This window comes from Chiloscyllium punctatum, chromosome 18, assembly GCF_047496795.1.
Source record: "Chiloscyllium punctatum isolate Juve2018m chromosome 18, sChiPun1.3, whole genome shotgun sequence".
Classification (NCBI taxonomy): domain Eukaryota; kingdom Metazoa; phylum Chordata; class Chondrichthyes; order Orectolobiformes; family Hemiscylliidae; genus Chiloscyllium; species Chiloscyllium punctatum.
The window spans coordinates 8193839-8212735 of record NC_092756.1 but is presented as its reverse complement, the minus strand read 5'-3'; the positions used below and the strand labels follow the sequence as shown (position 1 = coordinate 8212735).

At 46.1% G+C, this 18897-nt stretch overlaps 4 non-coding genes across 4 annotated transcripts; all 4 read right to left on the bottom strand.

The window, feature by feature from the left end:
- Window positions 1–965: 965 nt before the first annotated feature.
- Window positions 966–1038, bottom strand: trnav-uac (transfer RNA valine (anticodon UAC)). Its single transcript has one exon. It is a non-coding gene; the product is annotated as a tRNA-Val (tRNA).
- Window positions 1039–3898: 2860 nt separating this feature from the next.
- Window positions 3899–3971, bottom strand: trnav-uac (transfer RNA valine (anticodon UAC)). The gene has a single exon. It is a non-coding gene; the product is annotated as a tRNA-Val (tRNA).
- Window positions 3972–12720: 8749 nt separating this feature from the next.
- trnav-uac (transfer RNA valine (anticodon UAC)) lies at window positions 12721–12793 on the bottom strand. The gene has a single exon. It is a non-coding gene; the product is annotated as a tRNA-Val (tRNA).
- Window positions 12794–18608: 5815 nt separating this feature from the next.
- Window positions 18609–18681, bottom strand: trnav-uac (transfer RNA valine (anticodon UAC)). Its single transcript has one exon. It is a non-coding gene; the product is annotated as a tRNA-Val (tRNA).
- Between the last annotated feature and the right edge of the window lie 216 nt (window positions 18682–18897).

Below are 18897 nucleotides of genomic sequence, written 5' to 3'. Positions count from 1 at the left end.
AAAAGCGACTCAATACATTTTAACAAGTTCCATGGTGCTTTTTAGAAATGCAGTTTCTGTTCACCTCAATCCAAAAGGCAGTTTCTGAACATAGTAACAGAAGTCAAAAGGTAATTACCTCACCCCACCCCCACTCCGGAAGAGGTGCTAACTGCCCTTGATTGCTGTTTGTTCATGATGTGATGAGCTCTCACGCCTGAGTCACCGTCACGTCTCTGGTTGCTGAGTGAATCACAAAGAAGGACTTTCTCCAGATCTGCAACTGCCTCACTTCCCCACTCGCCTTCACCGTTTACATTTTCCTGCTCGTCAGTGATTTAAAGAAAACCAAATAGATGCGATGTCATTCTGTAGCCTCTCTGTCGATTCCTCCGTTTCAGTTCCAACGTGGCTTAGATCTCGGGTCGCACCTTAATACTTGCGACGCTATGAAAGCACAGGTCCAGAGGTTCCTCTGAGAGTGTAATTTCTTTCATTGCTGTTGCTGATTGAATGAGCCACTAACGTGTGAACTGCTCCAAAACATGATTCAGGACCTCTGGTGCCAATTCTCGCACGTTGAATAACGACAGACACCTTCCAAATGAGGTCTTTCAGAGACGACTTTGGGATACATTTGACAGACAGACTAGTTGAAGAATCCGTGGTGCACTGTGACACCAGCACATCAGCTTCTTCTCTGTCTTTGAACCGGGCCGCCTGCGCAAGGAATGCGAATGCGGTAATGCTTTTCGTGGAAGGATCAGAAGGGGGTAACTACACTCTCAAACAGAATGGCATATGATCAGAACCATGTTGGAGAAAAACTTTACAATGCTTTGCACAGTAATTAAATGGAATTGCATTGCATTGCACCACGAGAGAAGATTTATTCAAGCAAACTCGAAGGCAGGTTTGCACATGGGAAAGCAAGCAAGAAAGCTCCGTTCTTGTCGATGTCAAAGGCTGCAGTTGAAGAGCAAAGCAGTTTCTGCCCAGTTTCGAACTGGGGACCTTTCGCGTGTAAGGCGAACGTGATGACCACTACACTACAGAAACAAGCCTCGGTCGCCCCCGCTGCAGCTCAGTGGCATCCAGCACTGAAAGTTGAAGCCATTCTACCTTTCACCTTTCTGTTTCCGTTAGCTCGTTGTTTAATGGGACTTGTTTAATTTTGGCGATGTGGTGAGCATGGACGAGATACACCGAAGTGTCTGTTTCCACGCGGTGTACCCCAATAACGTTGTGTTGCTTACACCTGCTTTAAAGAATTACGTTTTTGCGGAGCTTACCGTCGCAGTCTGTGGCAAAATCATTTAGTCTGTTCGACTGCTCACGGGAAAGGTAGCATTGTGAAACACTGCAGAAACGAACGACTTCCTTACTTTTGCTCCGACTGACCATACTCCGTGAAAGTTTCCCAGATTCTCAGTTGAGGATTTTTGCAGCTGGAAGTTACCTCGGAAACCCTGTTAATTCGTAATTTATTGAGCGAATCGCAAAACAGAAAGCACTTAACACGGAACACAAACAAAACTGGAAAACCAAATGCATTTTCAGACACAGCGAGCATGAATGCTAAATGTGAGACAGTCCGGGGGCATGAGCCATAAAGTAATCACACAAATAACAACAGGGCAATTCCAAACTACTCTTTCAAACATACTGGAGCCTGAGTGCACCACCACTTCCCAGACAAAGCTGCAAAGAGACAAAGAAAGAACATAATAAGAATGGGCCATAAAAAGTGAATTTCACCAATCACAGTCTCGATTAGATTACCTTTCCCTTCCGATGACTCCAGGACGGAAATGACTGAAGTGGGAGAAATTCAATAACATATGACATCGAAATACATTGGAACGATTTTCTCATTGGCCAGAAAACCAAATAACGACGAGTCGAGTCACCGTAGGACTCTGTTTCGCAACAACGATGAAATAACAGTCTCCATTCGGTTCCAGTAAAAGCTCAACTTGCCTGGAACAGAAAGCAACAGTGGAGCCGCTGGCGATTTTCCCCGCGGGAGGCGAACACGATCACGACAGCACAGACACTTTGGAAAATTCGACACTTTTCCACACCGCAGTCAATTCCCCGGGAAGCAAACTCATTTTGCTTCTGTTTCAAACAGAAATGCAGCAGGGGAATGAAACAGCATTTAAACCAGCAGCTCCGCAGAAACGGCAGCGGTGGGATTCGAGCCCAGTCCTCGGGCGAGACGGGAGCCTTAATCCAGCGCCTTAGACCGCTCGGCCACACTAGCAACACGCCCGCGAGTCCATTTTCTTGCACTTCCAATTGTTTTCCTGCATAACAACAGATGTAAACTCAAGTGAAAAAGGTTCCATGATCCCTCTCCGACTCGCACAGCTGCTGGGATGTGCCCGTCGACAATATCAATTTCTCAGCAGTTAACGATAGCCCATCAATCCAGATAAAAATCACTGGTAAGCTGAGTCTATCTTCTCAGACTGGATTCAGCTACAAATGTATCTGTGAGTGCGTGAGAATATATGATCGGGTCAAATTACCATGAGCTACTTGACATTACTGCAATTTCGATTCTTGCTTTGCTAAATGATTTCACCCATTGCTCGAAACAGGACAACTTTCACGTTTACACGGAACATGAAACACACCGGACTACAGGGAAAATGCACAAAGCTGAGCAGGCCGTTTCCCAAATCATACCGTGCAGCATAGTTTCAGGCACTGTGTCTGTTTTGCAGAATAAGGTTCCCAAAGAATGTTCCATCCCAAAACCGGAGGTAGTATTACAATCCGAGAACGACAGATTACATTGTGAGGAAGGTCTGACCTCGGGGCCGGTCGAGATGCCACTTTCCTTGCCTTTTACCTTAACCGTGCAATTTGCTGCAGAGATTATCACACCTGGACATGAGCCTCATGGATACCAACTGAGTTGGAAACCTGTGTGGGAATCGATGAGAAAAAGCGACTCAATACATTTTAACAAGTTCCATGGTGCTTTTTAGAAATGCAGTTTCTGTTCACCTCAATCCAAAAGGCAGTTTCTGAACATAGTAACAGAAGTCAAAAGGTAATTACCTCACCCCACCCCCACTCCGGAAGAGGTGCTAACTGCCCTTGATTGCTGTTTGTTCATGATGTGATGAGCTCTCACGCCTGAGTCACCGTCACGTCTCTGGTTGCTGAGTGAATCACAAAGAAGGACTTTCTCCAGATCTGCAACTGCCTCACTTCCCCACTCGCCTTCACCGTTTACATTTTCCTGCTCGTCAGTGATTTAAAGAAAACCAAATAGATGCGATGTCATTCTGTAGCCTCTCTGTCGATTCCTCCGTTTCAGTTCCAACGTGGCTTAGATCTCGGGTCGCACCTTAATACTTGCGACGCTATGAAAGCACAGGTCCAGAGGTTCCTCTGAGAGTGTAATTTCTTTCATTGCTGTTGCTGATTGAATGAGCCACTAACGTGTGAACTGCTCCAAAACATGATTCAGGACCTCTGGTGCCAATTCTCGCACGTTGAATAACGACAGACACCTTCCAAATGAGGTCTTTCAGAGACGACTTTGGGATACATTTGACAGACAGACTAGTTGAAGAATCCGTGGTGCACTGTGACACCAGCACATCAGCTTCTTCTCTGTCTTTGAACCGGGCCGCCTGCGCAAGGAATGCGAATGCGGTAATGCTTTTCGTGGAAGGATCAGAAGGGGGTAACTACACTCTCAAACAGAATGGCATATGATAGGAAACAGGTTGGAGAAAAACTTTACAATGCTTTGCACAGTAATTAAATGGAATTGCATTGCATTGCACCACGAGAGAAGATTTATTCAAGCAAACTCGAAGGCAGGTTTGCACATGGGAAAGCAAGCAAGAAAGCTCCGTTCTTGTCGATGTCAAAGGCTGCAGTTGAAGAGCAAAGCAGTTTCTGCCCAGTTTCGAACTGGGGACCTTTCGCGTGTAAGGCGAACGTGATGACCACTACACTACAGAAACAAGCCTCGGTCGCCCCCGCTGCAGCTCAGTGGCATCCAGCACTGAAAGTTGAAGCCATTCTACCTTTCACCTTTCTGTTTCCGTTAGCTCGTTGTTTAATGGGACTTGTTTAATTTTGGCGATGTGGTGAGCATGGACGAGATACACCGAAGTGTCTGTTTCCACGCGGTGTACCCCAATAACGTTGTGTTGCTTACACCTGCTTTAAAGAATTACGTTTTTGCGGAGCTTACCGTCGCAGTCTGTGGCAAAATCATTTAGTCTGTTCGACTGCTCACGGGAAAGGTAGCATTGTGAAACACTGCAGAAACGAACGACTTCCTTACTTTTGCTCCGACTGACCATACTCCGTGAAAGTTTCCCAGATTCTCAGTTGAGGATTTTTGCAGCTGGAAGTTACCTCGGAAACCCTGTTAATTCGTAATTTATTGAGCGAATCGCAAAACAGAAAGCACTTAACACGGAACACAAACAAAACTGGAAAACCAAATGCATTTTCAGACACAGCGAGCATGAATGCTAAATGTGAGACAGTCCGGGGGCATGAGCCATAAAGTAATCACACAAATAACAACAGGGCAATTCCAAACTACTCTTTCAAACATACTGGAGCCTGAGTGCACCACCACTTCCCAGACAAAGCTGCAAAGAGACAAAGAAAGAACATAATAAGAATGGGCCATAAAAAGTGAATTTCACCAATCACAGTCTCGATTAGATTACCTTTCCCTTCCGATGACTCCAGGACGGAAATGACTGAAGTGGGAGAAATTCAATAACATATGACATCGAAATACATTGGAACGATTTTCTCATTGGCCAGAAAACCAAATAACGACGAGTCGAGTCACCGTAGGACTCTGTTTCGCAACAACGATGAAATAACAGTCTCCATTCGGTTCCAGTAAAAGCTCAACTTGCCTGGAACAGAAAGCAACAGTGGAGCCGCTGGCGATTTTCCCCGCGGGAGGCGAACACGATCACGACAGCACAGACACTTTGGAAAATTCGACACTTTTCCACACCGCAGTCAATTCCCCGGGAAGCAAACTCATTTTGCTTCTGTTTCAAACAGAAATGCAGCAGGGGAATGAAACAGCATTTAAACCAGCAGCTCCGCAGAAACGGCAGCGGTGGGATTCGAGCCCAGTCCTCGGGCGAGACGGGAGCCTTAATCCAGCGCCTTAGACCGCTCGGCCACACTAGCAACACGCCCGCGAGTCCATTTTCTTGCACTTCCAATTGTTTTCCTGCATAACAACAGATGTAAACTCAAGTGAAAAAGGTTCCATGATCCCTCTCCGACTCGCACAGCTGCTGGGATGTGCCCGTCGACAATATCAATTTCTCAGCAGTTAACGATAGCCCATCAATCCAGATAAAAATCACTGGTAAGCTGAGTCTATCTTCTCAGACTGGATTCAGCTACAAATGTATCTGTGAGTGCGTGAGAATATATGATCGGGTCAAATTACCATGAGCTACTTGACATTACTGCAATTTCGATTCTTGCTTTGCTAAATGATTTCACCCATTGCTCGAAACAGGACAACTTACACGTTTACACGGAACATGAAACACACCGGACTACAGGGAAAATGCACAAAGCTGAGCAGGCCGTGTCCCAAATCATACCGTGCAGCATAGTTTCAGGCACTGTGTCTGTTTTGCAGAATAAGGTTCCCAAAGAATGTTCCATCCTAAAACCGGAGGTAGTATTACAATCCGAGAACGACAGATTACATTGTGAGGAAGGTCTGACCTCGGGGCCGGTTCGAGATGCCACTTTCCTTGCCTTTTACCTTAACCGTGCAATTTGCTGCAGAGATTATCACACCTGGACATGAGCCTCATGGATACCAACTGAGTTGGAAACCTGTGTGGGAATCGATGAGAAAAAGCGACTCAATACATTTTAACAAGTTCCATGGTGCTTTTTAGAAATGCAGTTTCTGTTCACCTCAATCCAAAAGGCAGTTTCTGAACATAGTAACAGAAGTCAAAAGGTAATTACCTCACCCCACCCCCACTCCGGAAGAGGTGCTAACTGCCCTTGATTGCTGTTTGTTCATGATGTGATGAGCTCTCACGCCTGAGTCACCGTCACGTCTCTGGTTGCTGAGTGAATCACAAAGAAGGACGTTCTCCAGATCTGCAACTGCCTCACTTCCCCACTCGCCTTCACCGTTTACATTTTCCTGCTCGTCAGTGATTTAAAGAAAACCAAATAGATGCGATGTCATTCTGTAGCCTCTCTGTCGATTCCTCCGTTTCAGTTCCAACGTGGCTTAGATCTCGGGTCGCACCTTAATACTTGCGACGCTATGAAAGCACAGGTCCAGAGGTTCCTCTGAGAGTGGAATTTCTTTCATTGCTGTTGCTGATTGAATGAGCCACTAACGTGCGAACTGCTCCAAAACATGATTCAGGACCTCTGGTGCCAATTCTCGCACGTTGAATAACGACAGACACCTTCCAAATGAGGTCTTTCAGAGACGACTTTGGGATACATTTGACAGACAGACTAGTTGAGGAATCCGTGGTGCACTGTGACACCAGCACATCAGCTTCTTCCCTGTCTTTGAACCGGGCCGCCTGCGCAAGGAATGCGAATGCGGTAATGCTTTTCGTGGAAGGATCAGAAGGGGGTAACTACACTCTCAAACAGAATGGCATATGATCAGAACCATGTTGGAGAAAAACTTTACAATGCTTTGCACAGTAATTAAATGGAATTGCATTGCATTGCACCACGAGAGAAGATTTATTCAAGCAAACTCGAAGGCAGGTTTGCACATGGGAAAGCAAGCAAGAAAGCTCCGCTCTTGTCGATGTCAAAGGCTGCAGTTGAAGAGCAAAGCAGTTTCGGCCCAGTTTCGAACTGGGGACCTTTCGCGTGTAAGGCGAACGTGATGACCACTACACTACAGAAACAAGCCACGGTCGCCCCCGCTGCAGCTCAGTGGCATCCAGCACTGAAAGTTGAAGCCATTCTACCTTTCACCTTTCTGTTTCCGTTAACTCGTTGTTTCATGGGACTTGTTTAAATTTGGCTCTGTGGTGAGCATGGACGAGATACACCGAAGTGTCTGTTTCCACGCGGTGTACCCCAATAACGTTGTGTTGCTTACACCTGCTTTAAAGAATTACGTTTTTGCGGAGCTTACCGTCGCAGTCTGTGGCAAAATCATTTAGTCTGTTCGACTGCTCACGGGAAAGGTAGCATTGTGAAACACTGCAGAAACGAACGACTTCCTTACTTTTGCTCCGACTGACCATACTCCGTGAAAGTTTCCCAGATTCTCAGTTGAGGATTTTTGCAGCTGGAAGTTACCTCGGAAACCCTGTTAATTCGTAATTTATTGAGCGAATCGCAAAACAGAAAGCACTTAACAAGGAACACAAACAAAACTGGAAAACCAAATGCATTTTCAGACACAGCGAGCATGAATGCTAAATGTGAGACAGTCCGGGGGCATGAGCCATAAAGTAATCACACAAATAACAACAGGGCAATTCCAAACTACTCTTTCAAACATACTGGAGCCTGAGTGCACCACCACTTCCCAGACAAAGCTGCAAAGAGACAAAGAAAGAACATAATAAGAATGGGCCATAAAAAGTGAATTTCACCAATCACAGTCTCGATTAGATTACCTTTCCCTTCCGATGACTCCAGGACGGAAATGACTGAAGTGGGAGAAATTCAATAACATATGACATCGAAATACATTGGAACGATTTTCTCATTGGCCAGAAAACCAAATAACGACGAGTCGAGTCACCGTAGGACTCTGTTTCGCAACAACGATGAAATAACAGTCTCCATTCGGTTCCAGTAAAAGCTCAACTTGCCTGGAACAGAAAGCAACAGTGGAGCCGCTGGCGATTTTCCCCGCGGGAGGCGAACACGATCACGACAGCACAGACACTTTGGAAAAGTCGGCACTTTTCCACACCGCAGTCAATTCCCCGGGAAGCAAACTCATTTTGCTTCTGTTTCAAACAGAAATGCAGCAGGGGAATGAAACAGCATTTAAACCAGCAGCTCCGCAGAAACGGCAGCGGTGGGATTCGAACCCAGCCCTCGGGCGAGACGGGAGCCTTAATCCAGCGCCTTAGACCGCTCGGCCACACTAGCAACACGCCCGCGAGTCCATTTTCTTGCACTTCCAATTGTTTTCCTGCATAACAACAGATGTAAACTCAAGTGAAAAAGGTTCCATGATCCCTCTCCGACTCGCACAGCTGCTGGGATGTGCCCGTCGACAATATCAATTTCTCAGCAGTTAACGATAGCCCATCAATCCAGACAAAAATCACTGGTAAGCTGAGTCTATCTTCTCAGACTGGATTCAGCTACAAATGTATCTGTGAGTGCGTGAGAATATATGATCGGTTATGATTGGGTCAAATTACCATGAGCTACTTGACATTACTGCAATTTCGATTCTTGCTTTGCTAAATGATTTCACCCATTGCTCGAAACAGGACAACTTACACGTTTACACGGAACATGAAACACACCGGACTACAGGGAAAATGCACAAAGCTGAGCAGGCCGTGTCCCAAATCATACCGTGCAGCATAGTTTCAGGCACTGTGTCTGTTTTGCAGAATAAGGTTCCCAAAGAATGTTCCATCCTAAAACCGGAGGTAGTATTACAATCCGAGAACGACAGATTACATTGTGAGGAAGGTCTGACCTCGGGGCCGGTTCGAGATGCCACTTTCCTTGCCTTTTACCTTAACCGTGCAATTTGCTGCAGAGATTATCACACCTGGACATGAGCCTCATGGATACCAACTGAGTTGGAAACCTGTGTGGGAATCGATGAGAAAAAGCGACTCAATACATTTTAACAAGTTCCATGGTGCTTTTTAGAAATGCAGTTTCTGTTCACCTCAATCCAAAAGGCAGTTTCTGAACATAGTAACAGAAGTCAAAAGGTAATTACCTCACCCCACCCCCACTCCGGAAGAGGTGCTAACTGCCCTTGATTGCTGTTTGTTCATGATGTGATGAGCTCTCACGCCTGAGTCACCGTCACGTCTCTGGTTGCTGAGTGAATCACAAAGAAGGACGTTCTCCAGATCTGCAACTGCCTCACTTCCCCACTCGCCTTCACCGTTTACATTTTCCTGCTCGTCAGTGATTTAAAGAAAACCAAATAGATGCGATGTCATTCTGTAGCCTCTCTGTCGATTCCTCCGTTTCAGTTCCAACGTGGCTTAGATCTCGGGTCGCACCTTAATACTTGCGACGCTATGAAAGCACAGGTCCAGAGGTTCCTCTGAGAGTGGAATTTCTTTCATTGCTGTTGCTGATTGAATGAGCCACTAACGTGCGAACTGCTCCAAAACATGATTCAGGACCTCTGGTGCCAATTCTCGCACGTTGAATAACGACAGACACCTTCCAAATGAGGTCTTTCAGAGACGACTTTGGGATACATTTGACAGACAGACTAGTTGAGGAATCCGTGGTGCACTGTGACACCAGCACATCAGCTTCTTCCCTGTCTTTGAACCGGGCCGCCTGCGCAAGGAATGCGAATGCGGTAATGCTTTTCGTGGAAGGATCAGAAGGGGGTAACTACACTCTCAAACAGAATGGCATATGATCAGAACCATGTTGGAGAAAAACTTTACAATGCTTTGCACAGTAATTAAATGGAATTGCATTGCATTGCACCACGAGAGAAGATTTATTCAAGCAAACTCGAAGGCAGGTTTGCACATGGGAAAGCAAGCAAGAAAGCTCCGCTCTTGTCGATGTCAAAGGCTGCAGTTGAAGAGCAAAGCAGTTTCGGCCCAGTTTCGAACTGGGGACCTTTCGCGTGTAAGGCGAACGTGATGACCACTACACTACAGAAACAAGCCACGGTCGCCCCCGCTGCAGCTCAGTGGCATCCAGCACTGAAAGTTGAAGCCATTCTACCTTTCACCTTTCTGTTTCCGTTAACTCGTTGTTTCATGGGACTTGTTTAAATTTGGCTCTGTGGTGAGCATGGACGAGATACACCGAAGTGTCTGTTTCCACGCGGTGTACCCCAATAACGTTGTGTTGCTTACACCTGCTTTAAAGAATTACGTTTTTGCGGAGCTTACCGTCGCAGTCTGTGGCAAAATCATTTAGTCTGTTCGACTGCTCACGGGAAAGGTAGCATTGTGAAACACTGCAGAAACGAACGACTTCCTTACTTTTGCTCCGACTGACCATACTCCGTGAAAGTTTCCCAGATTCTCAGTTGAGGATTTTTGCAGCTGGAAGTTACCTCGGAAACCCTGTTAATTCGTAATTTATTGAGCGAATCGCAAAACAGAAAGCACTTAACAAGGAACACAAACAAAACTGGAAAACCAAATGCATTTTCAGACACAGCGAGCATGAATGCTAAATGTGAGACAGTCCGGGGGCATGAGCCATAAAGTAATCACACAAATAACAACAGGGCAATTCCAAACTACTCTTTCAAACATACTGGAGCCTGAGTGCACCACCACTTCCCAGACAAAGCTGCAAAGAGACAAAGAAAAAACATAATAAGAATGGGCCATAAAAAGTGAATTTCACCAATCACAGTCTCGATTAGATTACCTTTCCCTTCCGATGACTCCAGGACGGAAATGACTGAAGTGGGAGAAATTCAATAACATATGACATCGAAATACATTGGAACGATTTTCTCATTGGCCAGAAAACCAAATAACGACGAGTCGAGTCACCGTAGGACTCTGTTTCGCAACAACGATGAAATAACAGTCTCCATTCGGTTCCAGTAAAAGCTCAACTTGCCTGGAACAGAAAGCAACAGTGGAGCCGCTGGCGATTTTCCCCGCGGGAGGCGAACACGATCACGACAGCACAGACACTTTGGAAAATTCGGCACTTTTCCACACCGCAGTCAATTCCCCGGGAAGCAAACTCATTTTGCTTCTGTTTCAAACAGAAATGCAGCAGGGGAATGAAACAGCATTTAAACCAGCAGCTCCGCAGAAACGGCAGCGGTGGGATTCGAACCCTGCCCTCGGGCGAGACGGGAGCCTTAATCCAGCGCCTTAGACCGCTCGGCCACACTAGCAACACGCCCGCGAGTCCATTTTCTTGCACTTCCAATTGTTTTCCTGCATAACAACAGATGTAAACTCAAGTGAAAAAGGTTCCATGATCCCTCTCCGACTCGCACAGCTGCTGGGATGTGCCCGTCGACAATATCAATTTCTCAGCAGTTAACGATAGCCCATCAATCCAGACAAAAATCACTGGTAAGCTGAGTCTATCTTCTCAGACTGGATTCAGCTACAAATGTATCTGTGAGTGCGTGAGAATATATGATCGGTTATGATTCGGTCAAATTACCATGAGCTACTTGACATTACTGCAATTTCGATTCTTGCTTTGCTAAATGATTTCACCCATTGCTCGAAACAGGACAACTTTCACGTTTACACGGAACATGAAACACACCGGACTACAGGGAAAATGCACAAAGCTGAGCAGGCCGTTTCCCAAATCATACCGTGCAGCATAGTTTCAGGCACTGTGTCTGTTTTGCAGAATAAGGTTCCCAAAGAATGTTCCATCCTAAAACCGGAGGTAGTATTACAATCCGAGAACGACAGATTACATTGTGAGGAAGGTCTGACCTCGGGGCCGGTTCGAGATGCCACTTTCCTTGCCTTTTACCTTAACCGTGCAATTTGCTGCAGAGATTATCACACCTGGACATGAGCCTCATGGATACCAACTGAGTTGGAAACCTGTGTGGGAATCGATGAGAAAAAGCGACTCAATACATTTTAACAAGTTCCATGGTGCTTTTTAGAAATGCAGTTTCTGTTCACCTCAATCCAAAAGGCAGTTTCTGAACATAGTAACAGAAGTCAAAAGGTAATTACCTCACCCCACCCCCACTCCGGAAGAGGTGCTAACTGCCCTTGATTGCTGTTTGTTCATGATGTGATGAGCTCTCACGCCTGAGTCACCGTCACGTCTCTGGTTGCTGAGTGAATCACAAAGAAGGACTTTCTCCAGATCTGCAACTGCCTCACTTCCCCACTCGCCTTCACCGTTTACATTTTCCTGCTCGTCAGTGATTTAAAGAAAACCAAATAGATGCGATGTCATTCTGTAGCCTCTCTGTCGATTCCTCCGTTTCAGTTCCAACGTGGCTTAGATCTCGGGTCGCACCTTAATACTTGCGACGCTATGAAAGCACAGGTCCAGAGGTTCCTCTGAGAGTGTAATTTCTTTCATTGCTGTTGCTGATTGAATGAGCCACTAACGTGTGAACTGCTCCAAAACATGATTCAGGACCTCTGGTGCCAATTCTCGCACGTTGAATAACGACAGACACCTTCCAAATGAGGTGTTTCAGAGACGACTTTGGGATACATTTGACAGACAGACTAGTTGAGGAATCCGTGGTGCACTGTGACACCAGCACATCAGCTTCTTCCCTGTCTTTGAACCGGGCCGCCTGCGCAAGGAATGCGAATGCGGTAATGCTTTTCGTGGAAGGATCAGAAGGGGGTAACTACACTCTCAAACAGAATGGCATATGATCAGAACCATGTTGGAGAAAAACTTTACAATGCTTTGCACAGTAATTAAATGGAATTGCATTGCATTGCACCACGAGAGAAGATTTATTCAAGCAAACTCGAAGGCAGGTTTGCACATGGGAAAGCAAGCAAGAAAGCTCCGCTCTTGTCGATGTCAAAGGCTGCAGTTGAAGAGCAAAGCAGTTTCTGCCCAGTTTCGAACTGGGGACCTTTCGCGTGTAAGGCGAACGTGATGACCACTACACTACAGAAACAAGCCACGGTCGCCCCCGCTGCAGCTCAGTGGCATCCAGCACTGAAAGTTGAAGCCATTCTACCTTTCACCTTTCTGTTTCCGTTAACTCGTTGTTTCATGGGACTTGTTTAAATTTGGCTCTGTGGTGAGCATGGACGAGATACACCGAAGTGTCTGTTTCCACGCGGTGTACCCCAATAACGTTGTGTTGCTTACACCTGCTTTAAAGAATTACGTTTTTGCGGAGCTTACCGTCGCAGTCTGTGGCAAAATCATTTAGTCTGTTCGACTGCTCACGGGAAAGGTAGCATTGTGAAACACTGCAGAAACGAACGACTTCCTTACTTTTGCTCCGACTGACCATACTCCGTGAAAGTTTCCCAGATTCTCAGTTGAGGATTTTTGCAGCTGGAAGTTACCTCGGAAACCCTGTTAATTCGTAATTTATTGAGCGAATCGCAAAACAGAAAGCACTTAACAAGGAACACAAACAAAACTGGAAAACCAAATGCATTTTCAGACACAGCGAGCATGAATGCTAAATGTGAGACAGTCCGGGGGCATGAGCCATAAAGTAATCACACAAATAACAACAGGGCAATTCCAAACTACTCTTTCAAACATACTGGAGCCTGAGTGCACCACCACTTCCCAGACAAAGCTGCAAAGAGACAAAGAAAAAACATAATAAGAATGGGCCATAAAAAGTGAATTTCACCAATCACAGTCTCGATTAGATTACCTTTCCCTTCCGATGACTCCAGGACGGAAATGACTGAAGTGGGAGAAATTCAATAACATATGACATCGAAATACATTGGAACGATTTTCTCATTGGCCAGAAAACCAAATAACGACGAGTCGAGTCACCGTAGGACTCTGTTTCGCAACAACGATGAAATAACAGTCTCCATTCGGTTCCAGTAAAAGCTCAACTTGCCTGGAACAGAAAGCAACAGTGGAGCCGCTGGCGATTTTCCCCGCGGGAGGCGAACACGATCACGACAGCACAGACACTTTGGAAAAGTCGGCACTTTTCCACACCGCAGTCAATTCCCCGGGAAGCAAACTCATTTTGCTTCTGTTTCAAACAGAAATGCAGCAGGGGAATGAAACAGCATTTAAACCAGCAGCTCCGCAGAAACGGCAGCGGTGGGATTCGAACCCAGCCCTCGGGCGAGACGGGAGCCTTAATCCAGCGCCTTAGACCGCTCGGCCACACTAGCAACACGCCCGCGAGTCCATTTTCTTGCACTTCCAATTGTTTTCCTGCATAACAACAGATGTAAACTCAAGTGAAAAAGGTTCCATGATCCCTCTCCGACTCGCACAGCTGCTGGGATGTGCCCGTCGACAATATCAATTTCTCAGCAGTTAACGATAGCCCATCAATCCAGACAAAAATCACTGGTAAGCTGAGTCTATCTTCTCAGACTGGATTCAGCTACAAATGTATCTGTGAGTGCGTGAGAATATATGATCGGTTATGATTGGGTCAAATTACCATGAGCTACTTGACATTACTGCAATTTCGATTCTTGCTTTGCTAAATGATTTCACCCATTGCTCGAAACAGGACAACTTACACGTTTACACGGAACATGAAACACACCGGACTACAGGGAAAATGCACAAAGCTGAGCAGGCCGTGTCCCAAATCATACCGTGCAGCATAGTTTCAGGCACTGTGTCTGTTTTGCAGAATAAGGTTCCCAAAGAATGTTCCATCCTAAAACCGGAGGTAGTATTACAATCCGAGAACGACAGATTACATTGTGAGGAAGGTCTGACCTCGGGGCCGGTTCGAGATGCCACTTTCCTTGCCTTTTACCTTAACCGTGCAATTTGCTGCAGAGATTATCACACCTGGACATGAGCCTCATGGATACCAACTGAGTTGGAAACCTGTGTGGGAATCGATGAGAAAAAGCGACTCAATACATTTTAACAAGTTCCATGGTGCTTTTTAGAAATGCAGTTTCTGTTCACCTCAATCCAAAAGGCAGTTTCTGAACATAGTAACAGAAGTCAAAAGGTAATTACCTCACCCCACCCCCACTCCGGAAGAGGTGCTAACTGCCCTTGATTGCTGTTTGTTCATGATGTGATGAGCTCTCACGCCTGAGTCACCGTCACGTCTCTGGTTGCTGAGTGAATCACAAAGAAGGACGTTCTCCAGATCTGCAACTGCCTCACTTCCCCACTCGCCTTCACCGTTTACATTTTCCTGCTCGTCAGTGATTTAAAGAAAACCAAATAGATGCGATGTCATTCTGTAGCCTCTCTGTCGATTCCTCCGTTTCAGTTCCAACGTGGCTTAGATCTCGGGTCGCACCTTAATACTTGCGACGCTATGAAAGCACAGGTCCAGAGGTTCCTCTGAGAGTGGAATTTCTTTCATTGCTGTTGCTGATTGAATGAGCCACTAACGTGCGAACTGCTCCAAAACATGATTCAGGACCTCTGGTGCCAATTCTCGCACGTTGAATAACGACAGACACCTTCCAAATGAGGTCTTTCAGAGACGACTTTGGGATACATTTGACAGACAGACTAGTTGAGGAATCCGTGGTGCACTGTGACACCAGCACATCAGCTTCTTCCCTGTCTTTGAACCGGGCCGCCTGCGCAAGGAATGCGAATGCGGTAATGCTTTTCGTGGAAGGATCAGAAGGGGGTAACTACACTCTCAAACAGAATGGCATATGATCAGAACCATGTTGGAGAAAAACTTTACAATGCTTTGCACAGTAATTAAATGGAATTGCATTGCATTGCACCACGAGAGAAGATTTATTCAAGCAAACTCGAAGGCAGGTTTGCACATGGGAAAGCAAGCAAGAAAGCTCCGCTCTTGTCGATGTCAAAGGCTGCAGTTGAAGAGCAAAGCAGTTTCGGCCCAGTTTCGAACTGGGGACCTTTCGCGTGTAAGGCGAACGTGATGACCACTACACTACAGAAACAAGCCACGGTCGCCCCCGCTGCAGCTCAGTGGCATCCAGCACTGAAAGTTGAAGCCATTCTACCTTTCACCTTTCTGTTTCCGTTAACTCGTTGTTTCATGGGACTTGTTTAAATTTGGCTCTGTGGTGAGCATGGACGAGATACACCGAAGTGTCTGTTTCCACGCGGTGTACCCCAATAACGTTGTGTTGCTTACACCTGCTTTAAAGAATTACGTTTTTGCGGAGCTTACCGTCGCAGTCTGTGGCAAAATCATTTAGTCTGTTCGACTGCTCACGGGAAAGGTAGCATTGTGAAACACTGCAGAAACGAACGACTTCCTTACTTTTGCTCCGACTGACCATACTCCGTGAAAGTTTCCCAGATTCTCAGTTGAGGATTTTTGCAGCTGGAAGTTACCTCGGAAACCCTGTTAATTCGTAATTTATTGAGCGAATCGCAAAACAGAAAGCACTTAACAAGGAACACAAACAAAACTGGAAAACCAAATGCATTTTCAGACACAGCGAGCATGAATGCTAAATGTGAGACAGTCCGGGGGCATGAGCCATAAAGTAATCACACAAATAACAACAGGGCAATTCCAAACTACTCTTTCAAACATACTGGAGCCTGAGTGCACCACCACTTCCCAGACAAAGCTGCAAAGAGACAAAGAAAAAACATAATAAGAATGGGCCATAAAAAGTGAATTTCACCAATCACAGTCTCGATTAGATTACCTTTCCCTTCCGATGACTCCAGGACGGAAATGACTGAAGTGGGAGAAATTCAATAACATATGACATCGAAATACATTGGAACGATTTTCTCATTGGCCAGAAAACCAAATAACGACGAGTCGAGTCACCGTAGGACTCTGTTTCGCAACAACGATGAAATAACAGTCTCCATTCGGTTCCAGTAAAAGCTCAACTTGCCTGGAACAGAAAGCAACAGTGGAGCCGCTGGCGATTTTCCCCGCGGGAGGCGAACACGATCACGACAGCACAGACACTTTGGAAAATTCGGCACTTTTCCACACCGCAGTCAATTCCCCGGGAAGCAAACTCATTTTGCTTCTGTTTCAAACAGAAATGCAGCAGGGGAATGAAACAGCATTTAAACCAGCAGCTCCGCAGAAACGGCAGCGGTGGGATTCGAACCCTGCCCTCGGGCGAGACGGGAGCCTTAATCCAGCGCCTTAGACCGCTCGGCCACACTAGCAACACGCCCGCGAGTCCATTTTCTTGCACTTCCAATTGTTTTCCTGCATAACAACAGATGTAAACTCAAGTGAAAAAGGTTCCATGATCCCTCTCCGACTCGCACAGCTGCTGGGATGTGCCCGTCGACAATATCAATTTCTCAGCAGTTAACGATAGCCCATCAATCCAGACAAAAATCACTGGTAAGCTGAGTCTATCTTCTCAGACTGGATTCAGCTACAAATGTATCTGTGAGTGCGTGAGAATATATGATCGGTTATGATTCGGTCAAATTACCATGAGCTACTTGACATTACTGCAATTTCGATTCTTGCTTTGCTAAATGATTTCACCCATTGCTCGAAACAGGACAACTTTCACGTTTACACGGAACATGAAACACACCGGACTACAGGGAAAATGCACAAAGCTGAGCAGGCCGTTTCCCAAATCATACCGTGCAGCATAGTTTCAGGCACTGTGTCTGTTTTGCAGAATAAGGTTCCCAAAGAATGTTCCATCCTAAAACCGGAGGTAGTATTACAATCCGAGAACGACAGATTACATTGTGAGGAAGGTCTGACCTCGGGGCCGGTTCGAGATGCCACTTTCCTTGCCTTTTACCTTAACCGTGCAATTTGCTGCAGAGATTATCACACCTGGACATGAGCCTCATGGATACCAACTGAGTTGGAAACCTGTGTGGGAATCGATGAGAAAAAGCGACTCAATACATTTTAACAAGTTCCATGGTGCTTTTTAGAAATGCAGTTTCTGTTCACCTCAATCCAAAAGGCAGTTTCTGAACATAGTAACAGAAGTCAAAAGGTAATTACCTCACCCCACCCCCACTCCGGAAGAGGTGCTAACTGCCCTTGATTGCTGTTTGTTCATGATGTGATGAGCTCTCACGCCTGAGTCACCGTCACGTCTCTGGTTGCTGAGTGAATCACAAAGAAGGACTTTCTCCAGATCTGCAACTGCCTCACTTCCCCACTCGCCTTCACCGTTTACATTTTCCTGCTCGTCAGTGATTTAAAGAAAACCAAATAGATGCGATGTCATTCTGTAGCCTCTCTGTCGATTCCTCCGTTTCAGTTCCAACGTGGCTTAGATCTCGGGTCGCACCTTAATACTTGCGACGCTATGAAAGCACAGGTCCAGAGGTTCCTCTGAGAGTGTAATTTCTTTCATTGCTGTTGCTGATTGAATGAGCCACTAACGTGTGAACTGCTCCAAAACATGATTCAGGACCTCTGGTGCCAATTCTCGCACGTTGAATAACGACAGACACCTTCCAAATGAGGTGTTTCAGAGACGACTTTGGGATACATTTGACAGACAGACTAGTTGAGGAATCCGTGGTGCACTGTGACACCAGCACATCAGCTTCTTCCCTGTCTTTGAACCGGGCCGCCTGCGCAAGGAATGCGAATGCGGTAATGCTTTTCGTGGAAGGATCAGAAGGGGGTAACTACACTCTCAAACAGAATGGCATATGATCAGAACCATGTTGGAGAAAAACTTTACAATGCTTTGCACAGTAATTAAATGGAATTGCATTGCATTGCACCACGAGAGAAGATTTATTCAAGCAAACTCGAAGGCAGGTTTGCACATGGGAAAGCAAGCAAGAAAGCTCCGCTCTTGTCGATGTCAAAGGCTGCAGTTGAAGAGCAAAGCAGTTTCTGCCCAGTTTCGAACTGGGGACCTTTCGCGTGTAAGGCGAACGTGATGACCACTACACTACAGAAACAAGCCACGGTCGCCCCCGCTGCAGCTCAGTGGCATCCAGCACTGAAAGTTGAAGCCATTCTACCTTTCACCTTTCTGTTTCCGTTAACTCGTTGTTTCATGGGACTTGTTTAAATTTGGCTCTGTGGTGAGCATGGACGAGATACACCGAAGTGTCTGTTTCCACGCGGTGTACCCCAATAACGTTGTGTTGCTTACACCTGCTTTAAAGAATTAC